General features: G+C 37.6%; 1 non-coding gene across 1 annotated transcript; it reads left to right on the top strand.

Moving 5' to 3' along the window:
* The first annotated feature begins 4,440 nt into the window (after positions 1–4,440).
* Positions 4,441–4,522, top strand: TRNAS-AGA (transfer RNA serine (anticodon AGA)). Its single transcript has one exon. It is a non-coding gene; the product is annotated as a tRNA-Ser (tRNA).
* The last annotated feature ends 16,082 nt before the right edge of the window (positions 4,523–20,604 follow it).

Raw genomic sequence — 20,604 nt, 5'->3', positions numbered from 1 at the left:
TGAGCGCACAAAAGCTCAATCGTTAAATATGCTCAATTGCACATCGTTTCAAGGCAACGAAGGGCTACGATTGCCAAATGATAATGAGAGCACACGAGCTCTCCCTCTCTTTCTCTTTATCTGTCTTGTTAAATCAACTCAAAAGCATAACTCTACAAGGCGAAGAAGAATGCTTATGCCCTATCTCTCTGATCACTCCTAACTCTCCATCCACTACGCTCTCCAAAATGCGAACGCAAGGAAAAGAAAGGCCGCGCAATTGGCGAAGAAAAAAAATATAATGACAACTGACTATGAGAGCAGTAAAGCTCTCAATGCTCAATGGTCTACCGATCTCTCCCAACTCTCCGACAGCCAGCCGAGTCGAGTGCAAGACACGCTCAAGTGCCAGTCGCTGCATAAAGGCGAAATCAAAACGTAGCAGGAGCATACGAGACGTTGAAGTAGAGCGCAAGCACATACACATACACACGCACATGCACATACATTGTATACAATTCCAACAGCGACGCTGCCTGCTGCCTGTTCCCAATCAAAGTGACGTCGACGTCGACGTCGATGTCGGCGTCGAGCGCAATTGCCATTTATGGCCTTGATTTATGTATCTCTGCTACTGGATCTCTAATGCGAGCGCAGACGTACAAACACACACACACACCAACACACGTACGGCGAGTATATTGAATTTATTTGCAATTTATTTCATTTCCTTGGCTTGCGGCATGCGGCGAATGTCCGAACGGTCCGAAAGATGCATGGCAATGTCTCTTTGCGGCAGATTTTTGTTGTTGCCGTTGCCGATATTGTATTAGTTGTTGTTGTTGCATTAAAGTGTAGCCAAGGTAATGGGAAAATGCTGACTCGCCAGCAATTTTCCCCAAACAACAGAAAGGGTCAAAGTACCTCCCCAGTTTATTGACAGCTTAGAGCTGTGTGTGAGTGTCTCCCTCTGTGTGTGTCTGTGTGTGCGTGTGAAAGCTTGCAAAAAGCTCTTTTGCATAGCTGGCCATCAGATTAACTTAGCTGACCTCAAGCTCTGGCCACAAATCCAATAAACACCATCAATTTATTTATTCCAATCAAATATTTTATGTGCTCCATTGGTCATAACGGTGCTTCGGTTTAGCACATCGTTTAGACCTCATCAACAACTCAAGGAACAACCCCAAATGCGAGCAAAAAAAGGGCAATTGCTCTAATCAAAAGCAACAACATCCCCCGTTTCGGCGGTCAACAATACGAATTCGAATTCGATTCGAAAGTTAAGATTGTAACCAGATATCATCGCTGCACCACTCGTCGCTCAATCGAAGCGAACATTAGACGCCATTGTTAAGAAAAGCCAAAGAAAATGAAGAGGAGAGGCAGAGGCAGAGGCAGACGAAGGGCAGCACAAACACACTTCACTTACATCTCAAGAATCGTTGATACTTTATAAAGCAGCCCAAAGAAAAAGCAGAAAAAAAGTTAATTCCATTTTAAGAGCCGATACTTGAGCATAAGCCGATGCAATTGAGCAGTAGAAAGTTTTCGATTGTCAAAATTTGTCTACTTAAAGTCAAGTTATTGAAACCTATGAAAATCTGTGGATAATATACCAAGCGATTATAAATGATATAAGTTACATATAAAAGAAAAATGTTATATTGGAACAATTGTTAAGTTACGAGTTCCTGTTTTTAAGCTTAACAGTTAGTTAGTTCAGCATTAACAATATACCTTATATATTTGTCGATAGATCTAAGCATATTAGAGAGCTAGAATGAAAGAAAGTATTAATAAATACCATACAAAATAGCTTTATAGAAGTAGTATGAAATAACTCTTATCAGCTGAACTTTTAAAAATATAACTTTCTACAGTCCCATAACTATAACTATACCTAGGCAAGCATAGTTAAAGTAACACCACAATAACACCCTATATAAATAGAGTTCCCATTTCTTTCCGTTAAGAACTATAACTCAGTAAGAACCGGCTCCACAAATAAAACCCAATTAGCTTAAATAATCTTCTAAATAGACAAATAAATCTTACACTCGGCCAACTCTTTAGGAACGGTAGAAGTTTCGACTACCAGGAACTGTGTAGTACTGCAAATACTCCAGACTCGAATACTTCGTACTTCTAACTAATCTAATGGGTTTTTTTTATTGTTTGCACAGTTTAGCAGCGTCAACTTGGCGGCTTTTCGAGTTAATGAGTTCACAACGGAGGCTAAATGCGAACGTGCCCCGGCTATGGCCCCAGCCCCCGCTCCATCCGAATCGGGGAACCCGGCACATTTGTGCACATATTTGCCTATTTAAAAGCGAGCAAAGCTTTATGAATTTTATCATTTTAAATGGAAATTCAAGTTAAGGCTGACAAAACCAAAACCTTGAGAAATGTCTCAAAACTTAAAATTTTACCTGAGCGAAACAACAAACCACTTGAAGCTGTGCAAAGTTTGATATACATCTATTTATACATACATATATGCGTGCCTATCTATTTAAGTATACACTTGCCTAAACAGAGTGAGTATATCTACATATATAGCTTTTTATATAAACATCATTTCAATTTCGCAAAAATACATTTGGGTCGATCTCTGAACTTTTCTTAGTTCAGCCTACTTTGGATTTGATTTGATATAGCTCGGCACATGATAAAAATGTTTCTAAATGTTTTATTAGAAAAATTCAAGATATATACTGTACAGTAGAATCAGTTTACGTTTTTAATTCTATGTAGAAATAATACTACCGTTTGGTACACTTATTAAATGTTATAGAAAAGTTTTATTTGGGTTTTATTTATTTTAACATATTTAGGACACTCCATAGTTGATTTTTGAGTATAGATGGTTTAAATACTGTTATTCTATTAGCTATCATAAATATGGTTTATGAAAGTTTTCTTACAATCAAATTTTGTAGTATAGTGAGCCCCAATCAGCGAAATAATTGAATATATGTACATATATCTTTATATTATAATTATAATTTTTATTGGGACTTTATCAAATTTTTGTAGAGAAATTTGTTTACAGCAGAACTTTTAGAAAATTCGAACTTTTTCTTATTGAGTACATCTTTACATTAGGCAAATAAAGTTTGGGTATAAAATGATTTATCAACTGAATTTCACTAGAAAATGTTTAAAAATGAACAAAATACATATACGGAATTATCTACATATATTTATGTATACATAAATACATATATACATTCAACATATTGTAAATATATAATTACTTCCAGTAAATACTCAATAAATGAATCTCTATGAATCCATTGTATTATTAAATAATACCTATCACTTTTTAAGTATTAATATCAAATAATGTTTTCGAGTACCTTAAAATCTTACGAATACTCAATTTCAGTTTGGAGAAACCACCTCAAGAGCAATTTGGCAACGCTGCATTGCGATTTTATGGCGAATTCTAAATTACAGCGAAATAATGGCGAAATTCGTTTGCCTTTGCTGGACTTAACGTTGCGAAGAACGTAAAAGTTTTTAGAGCAAAATGCAAACCTCGAATGTGGCCTAACTTGGTATACTCAAACACGAATACATACGTACATACATGCATATATACATATGTTCATATGTATATAATAAGTATTTTCTCTAAATTGCTGCGAAAATTCTGCAAACTCATGGCATTTGAGACACGAAACAAAGAGATTTTCTACTTTGGACACGCCGCAACATTAAGTTTGAAGACTAAAAGCGAAGGAGTGGAGGGAGAGAGATGGAAAGAGGTGAATAGAGGTAGAGGACAGACGACGGACGACGGACGACGGACGACGACTTTGAGAGGTCAAGCACAAGATGAACAAATTGTTTCTACGCATTTTTGTGTGAAGTCAACAACAATAAATATAAAGCAACGGCAGACCAGAGTTGAGCAGAGCAGAGCAGAGTAAAAAAGAAGGCAGCGCTAATGCGAAGCGAGAACAATGGAAATGAAAATGCCAAAAAATAAAACGAAACTAAGCCAAACGCGCAAACTAAAAGCAAACTACTGGGCGAACGAATGAGCGAGGGAGCGAGAGAGCGAGTGAATGCACAAAAGTTTCTAAAGCGTAAATAAGTTTTTTTTGTATACTGCTTTATTTTCATTGCATTGCGGAGCTTAAAGTCTAAAAAGTATCTTATCTCTGCTGGCGAGCGACGACGCAACGTCTCAAGAGAAACGACGCAAAAATCAACAACAACAGCAGCAGTAGCAAGAACGTACACACACACATATATGCAATCACATGCTCGCATGTATTTATTTTTAGCTGACGTTGAAATCGCCGCTGCTTTGCCGTCGCCGTCGCCGTCGTCTACAACTCACGACTGTTCGTTCGTCGCATCGCTGCGTCTTACGTTCGCCGTCGCCGTCGACGTTGCCGTCGCGTTGCCGAAGCGTTAAGTCGCTAACTAGACGCTCATATTCCAAGAGCAGTCGTGGCCGAGCGGTTAAGGCGTCTGACTAGAAATCAGATTCCCTCTGGGAGCGTAGGTTCGAATCCTACCGGCTGCGAGCGAGAATTGATGAGCGCGAGCTGTCAATTTTTTTTTTTTTTTAATATTTATTTTTTTCTTTTATGTGTAGACACACTTCATTTCGTTTTAAGTTTTTATTCTAGAAACAGAGCCCACCCACATTTGTGTCCGTCTGCAGTCCGTTTTCTACCTGTGGCCCGCCTGTGTCCAAATGGATGTGAATGAATGAATGAATGGGCGAATGCTGTGTGCAGCAATGCGTTATCTGTTCTGCTTCTTCTTCTTGTTGTTGTTGTTTGTTTGTTGTTGTTATTATTGGCTTTTGTCGGTTGGCGTGTTTTACCTGCGGGTCGCGGCAAACGGCTAAGGCGACGGCAATTTTTATGGCATTTTTTATCTCGAAACAGCAACAACAAAAACAGCAGCGTTGCCACACTGTTTGCCTGGGCACAGCTTAATCTGGTCTGCTGTCGTCAACAGAGACGCCGCCGCCATTTTATGGTTAAGGTCGAACGTCAATGCGTCGGCTTTGAATTTTTTTTTTTGTATAGAACATTTTTACATGAAATTGTTAGCCGTAAAAGCTCTGCAGCTGCTTTGTGTGTGTATGTGTGTGTGTGTGTGTGGGAGTTGAAACGTGCCGATTGCCGCTTTTAATGCCCAGGGATATATAGACTAATAATATGTGAGGGCAAAACGGGTGATCGGGTAACAGGTAACAGGTAATGGATACGGAAACGGATATGGCGCACATGGCGATGGATATTCAAAGCAAATTATGGCAATTGAAAGCGAAACAAGTCGGGTTTTTTTTACATCTATATATATATATATACGTTTGCAGATATATACATATATACATATGTATATACATACATATATACATATATATTTCTACATGCATTTATGTACATTATTTTGGTAGACAAATTGCACAAACGTGTCGATTGGCATTCTAATATGTTGCAAGCAACATTAGCTTGCCACACACATAAGTGAAGCCATTTGGCTGAAATGTTTCGATTTTGCAGCTACAAATTTGAGCTAGAAAATGGCTAAATAAAACTGTTGAAAGGCAACCAAAGCACGCTAAATTGTAGACATTTCTTTATGCAAAGTTTAAAATATCTAATCAAAAAGTAGACTATATATAGTGTATACAGTAGATAAGATATTGTCAGTGGAAATATTTGTTGCATTTTGCAATATACTAGGTATATTTAATATGGACAAAATGCTCTAAATGTTGTATACATATCCCATATAGTCAGTATGTTCCATATATTTCATTTGCTTCATACATTCTGTATGTTCCATACGGCTTCTCTACACTCTCCATGCATTCTATATGATCTCTGGGTAGAGATATATATATGTTCTGTAATTTCTGCGTATTTCATATGTTCCATATATTCTGTAAGTTTCATATGGTTTATGTGTTCTCTATACTATCTACATTCCATACGTTCCACATGATCTAAGCACTCTTTATATTCCAAATGATTTTGGCAATCTCTACATTCCATATGCTCCATATGATCTCAGCACTCTCTACATTCCATATGTTCCATATGCTCTCGGCACTTTCAATATTCAATATGATCTTGGCTCTCTTTATGTTCCATATGATCTCAGTACTCTCTATACCCCATATGTTCCATATCATTTTGGCACTCTCTATATTCCATATGTTCCATATGATATCGGCGTTCTTTATTCTCTGTACATTCCAAATGAATCATATGGTCTATACGTTCCATATATTTCATATATGTTTCATTTGTTTCACATACTCTATACATTTTACTCTCTATGTTATGAGCTCCCACTCTATATGCATAACATTAATAACGATACTAAAAAATCTAATTAATTTCAAAAGACTTACCAACTTTTGCTACATTTGCTCTATGGTCATTTATCTTCCATGAATCCAACTGGAATCGAGACACATAATTCAGACCTGTAGGAATAATTTAAGTTATTAAATTAGTTTTAAGAAAAATGCATCAAAATACCTTAGATTCCTTAAAGCATACATATAAGATATAATGTGAAAAATATACAGTTTGTTAAAATAAATCTTAATATTTAAGAAATTGATTTTAAATAAATGATAATATATTAACAATTTTAAAACTTGTCTTTATGGAAAATCATTTATACTATATCGTTTATTATATAAAATCAAATCATCATAATTTTTCATTCATTATCATTAATATATGATACATTCAAAATTATACGGTTTCGTCGTGTTATAATTTGTAAGTAAATTGTAAATTCGTTCGTTTCTAAACCTCTGAAAGTCGCAGAGCTTGCAAATCTTTAAACATATGCAAAACACATGCAAAGCTCCTCTAATCACAAGCTCTCATATCATTCCAAATGAACTACATATAGATATACATATATAGATAGGTATTCAGACATCTGGCTTAGCTGGTTCACTGCATACATTAACATTCAAAAAGGCAGCCCAGGTTGAGTTCCGATGTTAATCAGCTTCAATAAATTTGATATGAAATTTATTTTGTGTATTTTCTGTTTGTATTTTTTTTTTTTTTTTTGCTACTCAAAGCTGTAAATTCTTCACTTTAAATGAATTTCAAGCATTTTATACTCTGGAATTGATTGGATTGGACTGTAAGCTGGGTATATTGATTTAATTGGGATGTTGTGTAAGAGAGAATAGGCGTGGTTGCCTGAATAAAATGAAGATTCTGTGGAGGTTTCCGGTGAAAGAGAAGTCATGAGAAGAAGTGGGAAGGAAAGAGAGGGGAAGAGAGGAAAGAAAAGAGAAGCTATGTTTAGGAAAAAGGCAGAAAGTGAAAATGAATGAAAGAAAGGAAATGAAGTAAAGTGAGAAGAAAAGAGCAGAAACGAGACGGAAAGAAAAGGAGACTTTTACATATTCCTTTCTCCATAAATCTGTTTCATGGTCTTCCAGTCCTTTAATGTGTCCGTCCGAAAGGGTATCTTCTAGTTGAGCATTACCAACTAGTGCTAGCCGAGTTTGCTTTTATTTTCGACTACTAATTAAAAGACACAATAAAGCACTATAAATATATATACAAATATACCTACATATGTACATAAAAAGGCTCATATATATATCTATAACATACATCTGTGCATATACATGCAAACATACTTACATATACATATATACATATACATATATCTATTATAGCATTCACTTAGCACCGTTTCAAGTTCAAGTCTCGCCTCTTTAACATTCAATTTAACTTTATATGGCCTAGCCTATACATATATGTATATATATGTATATATATATATTATATTACCTATACAAACATATATAGTATATATTTCTGGCTCTATTTATATTGAAGGTCCCCCCATTCGACTTGTTGTGCTGCATATCAATTGATAATACATACATACATACATACATTGATATACATGCATACATACATACATATATGGATATAGTCTCTGGCTATGGCCAAATTGAATGCTTTTCCAGTTTCTATATTTGTCATAACTCATCAAACTTATGGCCAATAAAAAATATCTCAAAATGGCCGCAGCTGGTTTTTTTTTACGTTTCTTTTTTGTCGCCGCCGTAAAAATATATTGCGCATTTCTCGGATGTTCGCAGAGCCTTGTGGAAGTTGTTTCTGTGTTTCGAATTCCCCAAATGGAGTGCAATAAAAGCGAAACACTTTTTGAGGCTCGTTCGTGAAAGTCAAATGAGTGTATATTGGCTTTTTAATGAAACGTCTTGATGTTCGTCTGCCCATATACATATTCCTTATAGATGACATTAAGTCTAACCAAAGATTTTAAATTTGTATTTTAGGTTTCACTTAAATGCGTTTAACAACCAAGGATTGAATAGGCAGTAGGCAAAGGGAAAATTAACGGGAGATTTATGGGAAAACCTAGTTCTTACGCTACATAATGTATCAATAGCTATCTCACTCCAGTCCTTCAATCCATTTATCCATTTATCCATTTTATCTATATTCCTTATATATATATATCCTATATGCTATATCTATATCTATCAATATTCCTTTCTGAACACTAAGTAACATATAAACAATATCTGGAAACATGCTACCCAATCTATATATTCCTATCCAATCATCTCGCTTTGTCAGAAAGAGCAAAACTTACTCCCATGTCATAAACCTCTGTCCTACATGACCGTCCATCTTTATTAATTCGTTTAACATCAATCTCAAAATACCTCACCTTTATTTCCCTTGCATATCAGACAATTCTATTATAGATCTATTTCGCAACATGATTGTAATCAGCTCTAAGAGTTTTATATAACCCTTATGAATGTCATTTCGACTGACAACTGTTTACTTTTTGGACCCTTTTCGTTCGTTAGGCAGCGCTAAAATATGCACCCCCAGTAAAACTCAATTATGAAATATTTTTCAGACATGCCGTAACGTATGTGTTTCCTTAACTCGAATGAAATATTATTAGAATTTTCAATGAGTTTTAGAAGAACTTGAAATTGTATAAAGAATGAAATTGTTAAGGTTATAGCAGAAAATAGAGAGATCAGGGTTGATAAATGATGAGGTGAGCTGCATAGCATATAAGATAAAGATCGAGGTAGAAGAACTTACATAAAAAACTATAAAATATGATTGTAAATAGAGCTCTATGAATTTAAGATTACGTCTAGGGAGAGTACTATTAAGAGGCAATAGTTTGTTATTAGAGATATGTAGAGGTAAAGATAGAATAGAGGTAGCAGGACTTGTATTAAATGGCTGCTCTATAGGAGAAATGTAATGTCTACAAGCAAGATAGCCTAATGAATTGTACTCTACAGATCGAGATCCAGAGAGGGAGAGAGAGAGAGAGAGAGAGAGAGAGAGAGAGAGAGAGGAGAGAGAGGAGAGAGAGAGAGAAGAGAGAGGGAGAGAAGAGAGAGAGAGGGAGAGAGAGAGAGAGAGAGAGGAGAGGGAGAGAGAGAGAGAGAGAGGGAGAGAAAGAGAGAGAGAGGGAGAGAGAGAGAGAGAGATACCTAATATGCTCCTAACTCAACGTGAACTCAAGATCAAGAACTAGTAGTATATCCACAATATCAACTAAAAAGTCTATTTTATTCTCGGAAAAGTCAATAGGTTCAACAACATTGCAACACTTGCGAAATGTCAATGGAAGCTAAGCATAAAACTCAATCAAAGTCCAATTCGATTAAGTCGGTTACATATATTGATATGGTATATACAATATAGTACAAAGGGAAATATGACTCACATAATATGCGCTGTTTCATGCTTATATGACAGCCAACAACAAATGGCGTAATTGAATTTCCTGCTGTAGCCGTTGCTGATGCAAAATCGCAGCGATTGTAGCTGCAGCTGTTGATGTTGCTGTTGGTGTTGCTGTTGTTGTTGATGTTGTTGTTGCTGTTGATGTTGCTGTTTGAATGCCAATCAAATTGGTGCAGCGCGCGCCGCAGGGCGTCGACGGCGGCGTCCGTGTCGTCGGAGACAGCGACAGAGCCGTCAAATAGCTGTCAGGGACACAGAGCAAGGACTTTGCATACGTATGCGTGTGTCTGACTATGTGTCTGTGTGTGGGTCTGTTATGACGCCATTTTATAAATGCCAACACGAGTTGAACTTTAAAGAGTTGCTGCCAGTGCGACTGCTGCTGCGGCTGCTGCATCTGCGGCGGCTGCTCAACTGGCTGGCAACATTTAAAAATTGTTAATTAAGATTTATTTAATCGAGTTGCCACCTAATTGCATTAACACTTAGCGTCCGCGCGCTGTTTATTTAAATTTATGAATTCGCCACTCAACGCAAAAGTTTCATTAAATGCCAAGCTCTCGGGGCACTAGACGAACGCAAGAAATGCAAGGAGAGAAACAAGAATTATATGAAATTTTACGAATATAATTAAAACGATTTTCCATGAAATTTAAAATGAATTTTTTGCTTGCGCACAAAGTTGGCAGTTCGCAGTTGGCAGCCGGCAGTGGGAGCGAACGAGAGGGACGCCGGACGGACAGAATGGAGCGAAAAATGTGAAAATAAAGCAAAGTCCGCATCGTCCGTTGGACCCAGAGCGAACTTTAGCTACAAACACACAAACCCCCCCACACACACAAGTACATTATACATATATATATGTATGTAGATACATGTACAGACAAGTCCCTCAGTGCGGCTCATCCCCGCTCGTAACCCAAACAACCAACGAACTGCACGCAAACAAGGCGAAAAAGCTAGAAAATTGCAAAGCACAAGCAGAGAGTGAGCGAGAGAGAGGAAGAGTGCGGCGAAGAGAGCAGCAGAGGCTAAGGCAGCGGCAAAGGCAGCAACGAAGGCAAGTGGGCAGAGAGAAGGCGCACTTTATTTTGGGGCCAAGGGAATGTGTAGTTGAAGAAGAAGCACAAGTAGAAGCAGCAACAGCAGCAACACAATAAGCAGTTGAAGACGAAGCCGAGAATAAGCAAAAAACTTTACAGCCTGCACTTGAGTGTGTGTGTGTGTGTGTGTGTGGGTATGTGCGTTGTGTTGAGTGAAGATTGCGAGCAGCTGAATAGCAGCAGCTGAGCAAGAAGAGAGAGGAGAGCGGGCGTGAACGAAAGGCTACAGGACTGAAACGGCAAGGGAATAGAGGAATAGAAAAAGCGAACTGCGCTAAGCAACTGCTTGATGAATGGAGCGAATGGCTCGGCAGCGGGAGGGTTTTGGCAGAGTGAGCAAATAAAAACAAGCGACGTCGCCGCCGCAGCCGACGACACATGACAAATGGCGCGCTAGTTGACGTCGGCAGCGGCACTGAAACTTTTGTAGTGGCAGAAAAAACTGTAAAATAAAATGTCTGCAGACAAGGGTGAACTGGGGATGTGTGTATGTGTATGTGTATATGTGTGTATATATGGTTGCTTGCAAAAAGCGAACCTTGAGCTGTGTGTAAAAAGTCAAAATAGAAATATATAAAATTTGTGCTCCATTTTTTGGGGGGCGCCGCGAAATTGCAATTTAAAATTGCTGTCAGGCAGTCAGTCATGAAATGAAATACGCCAGCCAAAAAGCCACATCCACAGCAGCAGCAGCAGCAGCGGCTGCGGCAGCGGCAGCAATAAGAACGGTGAACTAAAAGCACGAGCAAATAGCAAATACAACAGCAAAAGTACATTCAATTTGTTCATACAAATTTATCGCTTGTCGAGGCAGAGGGCGCAAGCGAGAGCTAGAGCGAGAGAGCGAGCTACAGATATAGCGAGCGTGTGTGGGAGAGGGGGAGCGCGAGAGTATGTGACGCGGGCAAATGCTGTGGAATTTTTGTACGAAAAACTTGGATTTTTGTTGTTGTAAAGCAACAAAATGAATATTTTGTTGGATATTTTCGAAACTTGTTCCTGTTTCACACAATATGCGAGCGCACATAGTCCACACACATATTTATTATTGTTTATTTATGATGCCCTTGTCGACACTAAACAACAAGTTTAAACTTTTGCCTCTGGCTCCATTATACAGTTCACACTTGCATGTGTATGTATGTAAGTGCCTGTTTATGTCCATAAATATGTACATAAATGCATACATATGTAGGTATATAATTTTTTTATACATATGTATGTATGTATCATGCATTCACATCTTTTCATATTAGTAAAATATGTTTCTGACATTTATTGACAAATACTTTTTTGCTATTCCCTTCTCCACATTGTTTCTCAATTCGTAAAAGCTTTTATGGCATTTATGGAATCTATGGTATTTAAGAGTGTATAATTATACTATACAGAAATATGATATAGCAACTTCATATGCATATGTCTATCTATATATGTGCATACATACGTCCATCATTATATTATTATTTTTGGTTCATAATAAGGTATGGATTTGATTAAAAACGGTCGGAATTTTTTGGTTCTAGAGCGCTTTATAATAAAGTTGATATTATTAAAGCGAAAACAGCGCTTAGACTAAACTACTCTAGATACTAATCACAAAAATTAATCTATCATTTATCTATACACATAATATTTAATTGCATTCAATGTAATAGGTACTATATATCATTAAGAACTGTGTCAAGATTGGCTAGAACCTTTCCAAATAGACTCAGAAAGCTTTAGTAGATAGACTCTTAGTTTTAATGTATTCATTTATTTACTAGGTATTTCATATGTAAGCTCTCTATCCAATAAAATGTATCTAAGACGGTTAACTAAGGCAGAGGATCAATAATGGAGTCAAAATGTTTTTGAAATATCTGCACATAAGAAAATGTTACTAGAGTAGCTGTATGTCAAAGCAACATGTATCTCAATTGTATCTGAAAAGTTCGTAAAGAAGAATATGTCTGCAGCTGAAATATCTGCAACTGAGATAATATAACTGTTCATGTATATAAAATCTATCTGAAATGTATCCGAAAAGTCTTCCACATATATTTCAAATGCTTACTAAGAAAATGTCTATAAAATAGAACAAAAATGCATTTAGAATCTCCATATATAACAACAACTTTCTCAAATGTATCTGAAACTGCAGCACACTCTAAAAGATACATGTCATATAAAGCTATACAGCGTTCCAATTTCAACTCATATCTGTGTTCAATGTTTAATCTTTAAATTCTTTTATCAAATATTGTTAGAAACCGGAAATATATGTGGAAAAATAACTGATTAGAGTAAGTTACAAAGAGTCATGAAGAGTATATATACTATAAGCGTATATATGTTCATATAGAGCATAAATGAGAGCGGATATTCCAATGATATGTACTGAGCGAAAAGAACTTATCACTAAGTGTCTGTATCGAGAAAAGAAACCAATTTTATCTGGGTAAGTTCATAGGGCGGTTTCTTTTGAATTGATAAGAATATTGTGGCATAAACTAGAGATGAGTCAGTTATACAAAATGTACAAAATTAATACAGATTATTATTCAAATTCCTACAGAGATGCTGAAGAAGTCAACCTAAGTAAAGCTCGTTTTCAAAACATCTACCCAAGTACTTAATAGATACATATTTTTAGATCTCTCTATTATGTCTAGACTCACATATCTTCATAATAATCTAATGTAGAAATATAATCGAATGATTAATTGTAATTTTATAAGCAATATGTAGAAAACTGCCGCTAAAGTGGAGATTTTTAAATGCATTCCTGTATATCATAGCTGTAAATCGAATATGAAAGGGTTTTGTGCTCATATAGGGGTCAAAATTATTCATATCTAATATGTATGGCGGCCCGTACAAGTTCCGCATTGAGATTGTGGCACAATTGAAAGCAATTCGGAATCAATTAGAAAAGAAATTTGAAGAACTCGAAGAATCGCTTTCAAGTAGCACCGACCACAAAGGGAAGCGAAGAAAACTAAGTTCCGAGTTTTGTTTTCTCACGCACAAAGCGCCGTCGCCGTTGCCGTCGCCGTGGCTGTCGCTGTCGACGTCGACGTCGACCGCACTTCACAAATGAGTGCACATCATTTTGATGGGCTCCCCAGTGCCGCAATCTCTCACTCTCTCACCCCTCCTCTGCTCTATCACTACCACTACTGCGTCTTTAACTCGTTCGCCGCGCCGCAGTCAGAGTAATAAAAAAAGAATTATTTCTGTGCATGTGTGTGTGTGTGTGTTTGTGTTGAAAATCAAAAACGAGGCGCAAACATAACAAGGCGAATGCCGGCACACAGACGCAACGGCAAAGTGCAGCGAGAGAGACGGCGAAGTGCGGCGAGAGGAACGGCATTGCGGCGAGGCTATCATCTTCCATTCCAATGAAGCGAAATATTTCGAAAAACACGCCAATTGGTCATGTCTCGACCTCGGCGAGACTGCAGCAGCCTGTCTCTGCCTGTCTGTATGCGTGCGTGTGTGTGTGTATGTGTGTTTGCTTGTGTTTGTGTGTGTGTGCACGCGCTTATTATTCGATTAACTCGAACGGCCCTGCAGCGGCAATATAACTTTTATTTGAGTTCCGCCTACAGTCTGCCAGCAAGCAAAAAAGCACAGTTCTAGCAAAACAGCGAACAGAGTGCAGAGCGAAGAGCGCATAAAACAGGTGCACACTCAAAGAGTTACTCACACACACACTCATATAGTCATAGAGCGTCACTCACTCTCATCAGCATCGGATCGTTTGGTTCACACATCGCACAGCTGCAGTAAATCTGTATCAGCAGCTCGCCGTTTGCCAAAAGCCAAAAGGCAGGCATCTGCTAAGCTAACCTACCCAGCACACCTCACATTCTCACCCCTTCTCCTACTCCTTCTCCTCCTCCTCCTACTTTTCGTTCATTTCGACTGCGCCTGCCTTTGGCAAACGGCATCCAATGAAGCCGCAAAATTGTGGCTGGCTCCGAACGTTGTTCAAAATGGCAAATTGCCATGCGAACCAGCCAGAGAGCCGGGGGTGAGAGTGCCTGCAAAACAAAAGCAACAACAACAGCAGCAGCAGCAGCAGCAGCAGCAACAACAACAACGAAATCGAATTCGCTTTGCGTGTTTTTCGCATATCGTGTATTGTTGTTGTTGTTGTTGTTGCTGCTGCTGCGGGCGGCGAGGCGGGGGACGCACCTTGAACGCCCGCAACAGCAAAACGTGCCGAGGATTCGCTTGGTTAACGCTCATTTTGTTGTTTTCTTTTGTTCACTCACTCGCATGCTCGCTCGCTTGCACTCACACACACTTACACAAACACACACACACACACACACACATAGAACGAGCCTGTGCTAGCGCCTTGCGCATCCCGTCTCTGTCTGTCGACTGACCTTTTCATTAGTTTTTAATCGCTGTTCGACATTCCCAAGCGAACAGCAACGGGTTCAAAGTTGAAGCGTGCAGCGGAACGTGATACGAAATGAACAACTGGAACTGGAGCTCAAGCTTCAACTGGAACTGGAACTGGTTGCAGCAAAAGTTGACTGGGCTCAGCCAGTTGCCCCATGTTTCGACTATCTTGCACCCAGATCTTTGGCTAAATACAAATTTCCTCAATTCCAGGGAAATCGCACAGCGAGCTCAAATCCTAATGGAATTTTTGATAAGATTGTAGCAAGGCAAAGATTTTCCTCAGGTTGTTGGGCTGCTCAGTGAACCGCTACATAGAGTGAATGCATTGTAAATTATAACTGATTTCTTGACATGTCGTAGACCTATATCTATAAGCACTGCTCTTGCTGAGCAGAAGTATTGGTAGTCAAAATTTTGAAAGGTCGTAAACCTATATTATCTATAAACAATGCTCTTGCTGAGCAAAAGTATTAGTAGTCAAAATATTGAAATCCCATACAAATTTTTGGTTCTGCTTAACCAAAGTTGGAAAACCTTCGCTTGATCCTTGAGTTGGAGCTAGTTTTCACATTCTAAGATTCTAGATGGGTTAAAATTTTGATTATCACAGCTCTACTTTATGCTTAAAACTTCTAAGCAAGCGACTATACAGAAGCTCTTCAGCTGAGCTTCTATATACAAATATATTATTCGTAATTCCTATAAAGAGAATACCTTAAGTTGACTATTCCTCATCTAAAATCTCTTTCCCTTTGACCAGTCTCTTCTTATTTCACCTCTAATCTTGTTATCGCTAATCTTCTTTTCACTGCTTTGAACATCTCTTCTTTTCTTCTCTATGCATTTCTCTTAATCTTCTTTCTCATTTCTATCAGATCTGCTGTTCTCTCGTCTTTTTGATTCTTTCAATTAGCAAATCTTAATCTAAACTCTTCGTTTCTTATTTCATCAGCTCGTCTCTTATTTTCTCTCCTCATCGCTTCATTTCCCATCGGTTTAGTTCTTTTCACTTCTCAGCCTCTTTCTTGTGACATTTCTTCTATACCGTATTGGTCTGATATATCTCATATCATTTGTTATATTTTCTTTTATCTCCCATCTATCGTCTCACATCCCAAGTATTTCATTTATATCTATTTCATATCCCATTTTGCTAATCATTCATCTCTCATCTTGTTATCCAATACCTCTACTCAACACTTTATGTATTTTCCAGTGCTGCATAATTTGTTATTAACTCAAACTGAATAGTTTTCATTAAGTTAAGTCTCTAAGCATTGCCCACAAAGTTTTGTTCAAGCAGATAACTATGCCAATCACTGGAGAAGAAAAGTTTTGACACTGTCCGAGCTGTCGGGACAACTGCGAATAATCTGCTAAAACTGTAAAACAAGCAAAAGGCTTAAAAATGTTGCAAAATTACTTTAGCAAACAACTCGGCTAAGCTTTAAAATTGTTTTGTGTGGCATTTTATGTAGGCTACAAACAGAATTTGAACTGGTTAGAGCCTGGAAAGAGAATATGGGAGCAGGAAAGTTCATTGGAAGCTGACTACATAATTTAGATGAATTATACTTTTGGAAAAAGTCAAGGATTTTCATCGGAGAAGCTGACTTAGCGGTAGTGTAGGAGTACAGATAGATGTACAGACGGTAAAAGAGATGAAGGGACTAAAACACCTCAGCCAAATTGACTGAGCCTAATCAAGGACAGCCTTTGTCATTAATCAAAAGAAGATGGAGGAAAAGAAAAAGGCCAAAATACTGTATGGGCACGCCTACACCTGCCTATTTTCATACGATTTTCTTTTCAGCTCAATTCTCTCAGTATAAAGAGCTTAAATATGCTATAGCGATATAGAACTTATGTACGATCTATACAGTATATAATTCGAGTATGAAGATTCACTTATAGTTACTATTTTTGACTGTAAGCAAACCAAAGCACTATCAATATCAACTTTACAATCAATAGATCAACTTAAAGAATCACAAATAATATATTTTTTTCACCTGCCATAAATTATACCTAAAATCTACTACAGGAATATGCGTGATATAACTCTAACTGTAACTGCCCAACAAATGCAGCTTTAAATGCCAGACAGAAAACATCCATCAAATGGCATCAAAAAAAAGCTGATATATCTATTTGATTGATGCGATTTTAATAACAATTGCAATTAAACGAAGCTAAAAACAAAATCTACGTATATGTACGTATGTATATATACGTAAGTCAAATAGATTGCACAATTTAATGCAAATGCACTGAGTCAGAGAGAGAGAGGGATATAGATAGTGTTAGCGCGTGCTAAGCAACCGACACACACACATACACACATGCATGTGTATGCAACGAGCGTATAATATAGATAATAAATCATAACGGTTAAGTGTTTTCAATTACCCAATTTACCAATCGCAAATCGCAAAGCTGGGCACGTTCCAATGCCACCAACAACAACAACAACAACATAGAAGACGACGACTACGAGAAACCGCTATTTATCAGTAGCAGCAATAGCAACAACAACAACAACAAAGCTGTCTGGCAGACGGGGGGTTACAGTTAACTGCAGGCGAACGAAGGCCGGATGAAGCGACGACTTTAGCAAAGCTCCGGCAAAAACAAAAAGCTGATAAGTTCGTTTTTCGCAACGGGCGAGCCAAACATTCCCCCCCACTCCATACAAAACTCTACAGCACTCAATTCTCTCTCTCGCTCTGTGCATGTATGTGTGTGTGTGCAGTAAAGTGCGACATTTTGCTGCTGATTAGGTAGCGTTCGTTTTTAATAAAAGTACGACAAACAAATAAAATACAACAAGTAGCTGCACACACACACACACATGCACATGGGCACATCACAACGGCACCCACAGCAGCAAAGCTTCGGCCTCGGCCTCGCTCGTTCGTTCGCTCGCGCCTTCGTCCTCATCATCTTGCCCGCCCGTTCGCTCGTTCACTCGCCCACTCTCGCCGCGCTCTGCCCCGCCCGACTTTCGTCATTGCCTTGAAGGTTATGGCACGAGCTCGGGCACGTGCCAGTTGTTACGTATTTGCGGCTGTGGCTTTGGCATTATGCATGTGCCACTGTCTATTATTGTATGTGTGTATGTGTGTTTGTGTGTGTGTGTGACGACAACGACAACGACGACTTTGGTTTTAGCGTGCCGCCATATGTTTCCGGCAAGTGTCCTGGCCCACACTTCGCCAGTTCAGCGCCCTTCTACCTTCCCCCGTCGTCTACCCTTCTGCTTGAGCCATGAAAAGCGTTGAAATCTGCAATGCCAACAAGTAAAGCAGCGCGCCCAGGACTTTGCCTTGACACTGGCTGTGCAATTTTCCTAGCGGGGGTTGGAATTTCAAATGAAAAACTGACAACGGGCCCACAGTCAGCTCGACCCACGCTCAACCCGTAGTTCCCACTCCACACTCGCCACTCACCGCCCACACTCTCCCACTCTCCTATCTCGCTCAATCGTTTGCCACAATGCCATTTGGTTATTCGCCCAAGAGATGCGCGCGTGACACGATTCGATATGCCACTGGTGTGAAAGTATTGAGTGAGAGGGAGTGGGAGATAGACAGTAGCAAGAGAGTGGACACTTTGCTAATGAGCTCAAGCATTGACCAGTTTAGCTTTGATTTTAAGTTCGCTGTTAGGTAAAAAATTGTAGTGAAAATCTATGAAATATGCAAAAAATATATTAAAATTCTTTTGAAATATTTGCATATATATATATATCATTAAATAGAGAGAGAGTAGAAAAATTAAGCTTAAATCTGAACTTCCATAAATAAGCAAAAATCTTAAAAAAGATTAAAAGATCTTTATAGATACTTATTTAAATTGAATAAATATATTAAATTTAAATCAAGAAAATGTATACATACCTATAAATAATAATACATATCATACAACTAAATATTTAAACTATTTGAAGCAACAACCTGAAAGCAATTTGTATGCTGCCGAAGCTTATCACGCGCTCATCTCTAAAGCGTCGCCTAACTGTAACAGCAAATGTAGCTGTAACCCGATACTCTTATACGCATATATTGCAAAGGTATCTATATATATGTACGTGTGTAAGTATCTATATCTTCACAGCCGCATAAGCGACACCTTCTGTCGTCGCCTGTGTCTCCGGCTCCTGCTCCATTTCCGCCTCCTTCTCCCACTCCCACTTCCGTTGCACTGATTTATCAAGGCCCATAAAGAGTAAAGAAAACCACATTTGTCTATTTGTGAGTGAATTTGTTTTTTTTTTATTTTTTTATTATTATTATTATTATCATTATTAATATTCATTCAATTTATTTTGAAAATCAGCTAATTTATTTGTTTAACTTAGAATTTTGTGTGTGGATTACATTGTGTGTGAACTTGTCTAACAATAATATAATATCTGTATATAATATATATGCATCTAATATTCTATAATTTATGTTTTTTTTATGTGCACACATTCAGATTTCTAAATATACTATAATAAATGTATATATGTATATATAATTGTATTATGTTTATTATAAATTTGTTTTTCTTTTGTTTTCTCTTGTGTAAATTTAGTTAATTTTCAGCATGAAAGTTAAAACATTTCAGTGGAACAAACATTTATATAATTTAATATAATATATAGCTTATAAAATATTTTTCTTTTTGCACAAAGTGAGTTGATTAAAAATTAAATAAATTAGCAATTCTTTCTTTGATTTCATGTTTTATAGGAATTTTTACAACAATTTTGCTTAGTTGTCATGGCTATGCTGAAAGTTATCGATATCGAAAACATTTTGGGGAGGTTTTTTCGGCCTCTCAAAGGAGATTTTGAGGGTTTGTTTGACTTATGTAAATTTTCAACAAATTTAAACCAAAAAGGTGGTTGCAACATATCGCGGGGGTTGTTGGGTTTTTCTACTTATTTGTAATATCTATAACTCGATAACGATAACGATTGCAGCGCTAGCCTGACTATTTATATATTTATACAATTTGCTTTTAATTTATGTACATAGAAATAACAGATAAAAACCGAGAGCAAAACGTTGACGATAATTTATGTAGGATATAGGTAATAGACGCCAATATACGATATACGATATACGAAATACAATACACATACTAAAAGTAGCTAAATTATTGTTATATGCATTAAAGCTTTTGCGTTTATCGATAAATGTTTCTACTTAAGCACTGTTGATCGATGATTGATCAATGTGAACTACTGCACCTTTTCGATAAGTGTTTGTTTAGGCGCTGAAACATTGGTCGATTACTACTTGTGGTTAAGTGCTTGCAAATTTATCGATAAATGTTTATAAATTGAT

The sequence above is a fragment of the Drosophila arizonae genome, chromosome 5 (genome assembly GCF_054131065.1).
Source record: "Drosophila arizonae isolate 15081-1271.41 chromosome 5, UAZ_ARI_1.0, whole genome shotgun sequence".
Classification (NCBI taxonomy): domain Eukaryota; kingdom Metazoa; phylum Arthropoda; class Insecta; order Diptera; family Drosophilidae; genus Drosophila; species Drosophila arizonae.
Note: the sequence above shows the minus strand (reverse complement) of the source record. Positions and strands in the feature narration are given on the sequence as shown.